Raw genomic sequence first — 6075 nt, 5'->3', positions numbered from 1 at the left:
TCTCATCCCAGGGTCAAATTCCTGGGAGATGAAACCTGATTGGCCCCAGCTTCAGTCAGCTGCTTTTCTCTGGTCGAATAAGCAGTGACAAGGAAGGTGAGATCTTATCTCAGGAAAGGGGGGCCATTGTGAGCCAGGCAGATGTCTCTAGAAGGTGTCTAACAAAGTTCCTAATTCACTGTAGACCTTAGGGAAGACATCTTCCTTCCTGGGACTCAGTTTTCTGATTTGTAAAATGAGAGATTTGATCTATGTCTTGTTCACCATTACATCCGCTATGCCTGACACATAGTAGTTGTCTAAGAAATGTTTGTTGAATGAATGAATAGACTTGAGTGATGCCTATATTGCCTTCTGATTCTGATAATCTGTCTTCTACAATTCTTCCATGTGAGATGTGCTGCCGTTGGGAGCCGTCAGTGAGGGAGAAGACGGAGAGGAGTGTGGACAGACGCTTGTCCGGGGAAGCCGACTTAAGCAGTCTTTCCTCTGGACGTGTTTCCAGTGCCGATCCTCTGTCCTCACCAAGCAGCCTTCAGGACAGACTGGGGCTCCTCTAATGGCCTCTGTGCCTGGCGGGATAGTGCCCTTTATGAGCTGTGAAATTGGCTTCCTGACAATGCCAGCACAGTGCCACTTGGCAAATGTGGTCCAAAGGAGAGGACCCTGGATTTGACTCCAATGTCTAGAATCTGGACTCTTCCAGACTTACGTGAGCTGAGTGGGTCACTTAACCCCTCTGAACACCAGAGCCTTCACTGGCCAAACAGATAAGAGAAAACTTGGTCTGCCTCATTCACAGGTATCCTAGAGGGATGTTGTGGATAAAATTATCCAAAATAATTGAACTACATTTATGGTGCACTGACTAGGTGCCAGGCACAGCATTATGTGCTGAAATAGATTATTTTGTATAATCTTCACAAGAATTTTATGAGGTACCTACTATTATTATCCCCATTTTACAGATGAGGAAACTGAGGCCCAGAGGTTGAGTAACTTGCCCAAGGTCACACAGTTGATGAGCAACAGAGCCAGGTGGCACACTCTGAACTAAGTTCTACTGCCTTTGTGTAGGGCCCAGCTGGAGACAGACACAGAATGTGGGGGGAATTATTATTACTATTCCCCAGGGCCTAAGCTCCCTTAGATAAGCTAACCATTGAGGCTCCAGATGTAAGGACCTAGAAGACCAAAACTAGGATTCCAGAGAGGCAGAACTTCAGGGCTTATTCCCTCAGGAAACACACACACACACACACACACACACACACACAACCCAGTCTAAAAACTAGATGAATTAAGAAATCTCTGGACTGTAAGTGAAAGAAACTCAGCTCAAAATAGCTTACTCAAAAAAGGGGATTTGTTGCCCTCCATCCTGGGAGGGCCAAAGGTGAGGCAGCCGGATACCGAGTTCCAAACATCCACAGGCTCGCTCTCTCCCACAGCTGCTGCTTTATGCACGCTGCCTGCCTCCTCTCGTACTCCACACGAGCTTCTTCTCCTGGAAGGGGACGGACACAACTACCAGCAGTTCCAGGATCACATCCCAACTGAGATAGGATCTCATTTCCCAGCTAGAGATTGAAAATTTCAGTGAAGAACTCCTATTGGCCCAGCTCAGGTCATGTGTCGTCCCCTCTGAACCAATCGCTATGGCCAGCAGCATGTGGTTCTATGATTGGTTGCCCAGCTTCCATCACATGCCACCCATGTGACTAGCAGGAGTGGGTCTGTTACTGTTAGGAGTGGGGGACGGAGATGGCAACACAGATATGGACTCTGGGGGAATCTCTGAAGCCAATGGTCATCCCCATTTGTGTCCTCTCCAACTGGTTACTGCAGTCTTGGTGTCTTCCTTCTCAAGCCACATCTACTAATAAAAATCACCTAATGGGCTGTCAGTTTCATATTCCTGTCTCCCTCCTCGGAGGGGTTCAGGTGGTCGTCTATGTAGATGGAGGGGTGAGCCTGTGCTCTTCTGCGAGCCACTTCATTCATGGATGTACCTCAGCTCCCTTCACTGCAAAATGGGGGTGACTGAGCCAGCTGGACTTTCCTTACAGAGCTGTGTGAGGATGCAAGAGCTGATGGATGCGAAAATTGCTTTAGAAAGAAGTGCCACATTTACAAACACAGGATGTATTTATTGATTTATTTATACTCCTTTGTGTTCCAAAAAGGGATTTGAGGTAGTTTACCGAAATGTACACAATACAGTGGGATAAAAATAGACATACAGCAAAGGGAAAACAAGGGTAGAAAAATAAAATAAAGCCAGGGAGAATGCTAGGACACAGAAACCTGTGCTTAGAATCCCCGAACAAGTTCAGATCTGAGCTTCCTCATGAACAAAAAAGTGGGAAGCATGATCAGTTACAAAAGGTACAGAAGCCATAAGTTAAAAATATATCAGCATGGCGGGAAAGGCCGCATAGGTTATCTTGGCACTCATGCCTGACAGAAATTTCCTCTCTTCAAGAAGATATTATGACATGGAGTGATCTGCATATTCAACAATATTCAGATCCCTGTCTTTTTGTTTCCACAATGTCATCTGACATCCACTTCAGGGTCTCATGTGGATTCATCATCTATTTATGATTTGATTTAATTTAGCTAAAAGTACTGGATACTAGCTAAATAGCAAGACAGAAACATTTTTTCACCTATTTTGCTTTTTTTTTCTTTTTATGGTAAAATGAGGTTGGGTGTAAGGAGTGGTACATGTGTTCCCCAGCGAAGTATGGGACAAAAAACTTTGAGCATCTTGGCTTAGCTGAAACATAAAAATCACGAAGACATAAAACTGATCCAAGCAGGCCATAAAGACACCGCTGCCTTTGCCTCAGAACTTGGGCTATAACCTGCTGTCCTGGAACAAAATTCAAACATAAATCAGCCTCCACTGTATTTTTAACCACCTACGAAATTCTTCATTTCCTGCCTGAAATGTTTCTGACAGTGAACAATTCCACTCTCCCTCACTCCTGCTCTGAGGTGCCCTCGGGCAATGGTGGGGGACCAGGTCTGGGCCCCGCAGGTCAGGCAAGCCCAGGATGGGGCAAGGGATAGGAAAATAGACCCAAGGGTCTGTCTCAATGACATATAAGCCTGGGCCGTGGCTAGCCTATACGGTGCTTTTGTGCAAATCCGAAAAGGGCGCCCTCTATAAGCACAGGGAGCCCCTTGGCTTCCCACCTGGGGTGCCCTCTCCCCGATCTTCACCTAACCCAGTGGTGTCTATCGTCCAGGACCCATAGCCCCCACAGAGCCGCCCCCAGTACCCACGGCATTCTCTGTTTTTCTGAGCTCCTAATACATCAACAGTAAGTACCAGACAGCTGGCATTTAATTATATGACGTCTGGCATTCACTATTTCACATTGTCAGTCTGTCTCTCTAACTAGATTGAAGATATCTTGAGGGTAATGACTGTTTCTTATTTTATATGTCTACCTTACAGCCAAGGATGGTGCATTACATCTGGGCACTTTACAAATAACAAGGTCATTAAAAACAGAATTCTAGGGTGTCTAAGCTGTCTAGTTCTCCCCCCATGCCCATTTCACAGACCTGGAAATTGAGAGCCAAAGAGGGGGCTTGACCTGCCCAAGGTCAGGCCGTGAGAAGCTGGCCTAGCCAGGAATGAACCCGGTTCTCCTGCCTGCTAGTGCAGTGCTTGATTCCCCTTAAACACTTACCTCTCAACTCCCAAATAGACAGTGCAGAACCGCAGCTCACTGGAGAACACAGACAGACAGGCCCACAGTAGTCCATCTGCTTGTGGGCAGAATTTCCAGCACGAAGCCAGGCCAAGCTGCATTAGGCTCGGCAAACAGTGCCTGTGGGACTCAAAGCTGGTCTTTGTATGTACCAGGGGGATGAAAGCACCTCGTTGGATTACCTAGGGCTCTTTCAGCCTCCCTAACTCCGTGGGGGTCACCACTGTCTGTAATGCTGGGCACATGAAACCCAGGATTCGATGACGGTCTCAGCAGGAAGGATGAATAGAGAGTGGAGAGACGGTTTTGTATGTTGGTGGTGGCCTTTTGCAGTGAACTGGTCACCCTTGATAGCAGGAAACAATGCAAGTATTTGCTCCAAACTCCTAACAACAGATACTTTACGATAGTGTCAAAGCTCATATAAACCAATATCAAAATATTAACAAAAAATACAAATGGCAACAATTGCTAAGCGAAATCCTATAAAGAAAAGCTGGCAGCAAGCGCGTCAGTCTTGCTGAGCCTCTCCTGGTCACTCACAAGACACAGCACCCACCACTTAGTGATTCTCATAACGACCCTATAAGCCTGGCCCAGCGAACTCGTCTTACAGACACTGAAAGCGAGGCTCAGCGAGCTTAAGCATCAGGCCCCAATCACACTGCTGCTAAGTGACTGGGATTGGAATCCAGGTGAGTCTCACTCCAGAAGTCCCCTCTTTCGCTGCAATCCACGTAGGCTCTCAGTCCAGCCCCATTTCAAGTATTTGTCCCATTATCAGAACCGTGGGACAAGGTTTGCTTTGGAAAACCCAAGGCCCTTCTGGGAGAAGGACAACAGCTTGCCCGTCATTTCATGGGGGAATGGGAGAGAGATGAGGGGCCGACATGAGGCGCACCCAGATCTCCGTCGCTTTTTCTTGGTGCCAAACAAACGCAGAAGAAGCCACTTTGAAAAGAACACAGTGTTTTTCCTCCTCTTCTCACCTCCCATGGGCCCAAGCCTGTGATAATTGGGAAGCACAGAGTCTGGCTTTTCTGGGATTGGAACCAATGCTATGAAGAGTGTTCTGACAATAAATGCTGTCGATTGACAGTTGATGGACAATGTTCTTGAGTAAGTTTTTCCTGTGCTGGGTGTTAAACTGAGAACTGCTCTAAACAACTGCTCAACAGCCTGCATCCTGTTCGGACAGAATTTACTGCACTTTCCCTCTGTGGGCCTCAGTTAGGGGGCCAGGCAAGATGCGATCTCAGGTCCTCTCCAGCTCCATCATTCAGTGACTCTATCAAGAAGAGAACACAGATCTGAAAACATTTTTTTTTCCTCCCAAACACTGAGTCAGGGTTGTTATTCACACACAGAAACACAGTCTCCAAGGGAGAGATAACTGGTTGGAAAATAAGGAGCTTTGATTCTGGTCTCATACTCTTTGACCCAATAATTGCACTTGTGTGAATTTATCTTAAAGAAAGAATTCAGAAGACAGAGCTATGTACACAAAGATGTTTGCTTTAGCATTATTTGGAGGTAATGTCCAATAAAACAATGTCCAATACAAGAATGGGATGTATTCTCTTGGTGGCATAGACAGCCATCACAAACAATGATTTCAAAGACATGGGAAAATGTCTATGACAGTGTTTTTCAAATTGCAGTTCAATATCCATTAATAGGTCATGAAATAAACTTAATAAGTCTCCTGCCACCAACTTTTTCTCTTTTTAATGAAAAAGGCTAGAATAGAAAATATCAGAGTGCATCATAGGTGGTGGTAAAGGTGTTTATCAGGAAACTTTGGTTTTGGTTATACGGGCAATGGGCCATAATACAAATGAATATTTTTTATCAGGGAGTCACAGTCAAACATTTTGATGGGGGCTGGCCCTGTGGCCGAGTGGTTGAGTTCACATACTCCGCTGCAGTGGCCCAGGGTTTCGCTGGTTTGGATCCTGGGCTCAGACATGGCACCGCTCATCAAGCCATGCTGACGTGGCATCCGACATGGCACAACTAGAAGGACGTGCAACTAGAATATACAACTAGGGCAGTTTGGGGAGAAGAAGAAAAAGAAAAAACAAAGATTGGCAACAGATGTTAGCTCAGGTGTCAATCTTTTGAAAAAAAAGAAAATATTTTGAAGGGCTGGCTCCACAGTGTACTGTACGGTAGGATTAAAACAGGATGAGATACTACGTCTGAGACCCAGCCTGGAAGGGAATACACGGAAACAAACATAGGAACTGTGTTCAGAGTGGTAGGATGATGGATGCTGTTTTTCATTTATAAGTTTTCTGTCATGTTTGCAGGCTGTCCTTACAGTGAAACAAGAAAAATGAGTAAG

This window comes from Equus przewalskii, chromosome 19 (genome assembly GCF_037783145.1).
Source record: "Equus przewalskii isolate Varuska chromosome 19, EquPr2, whole genome shotgun sequence".
Taxonomy (NCBI): Eukaryota; Metazoa; Chordata; class Mammalia; order Perissodactyla; family Equidae; genus Equus; species Equus przewalskii.
The sequence above is the reverse complement of the archived record's forward strand: the minus strand, read 5'-3'. Positions refer to the sequence as shown.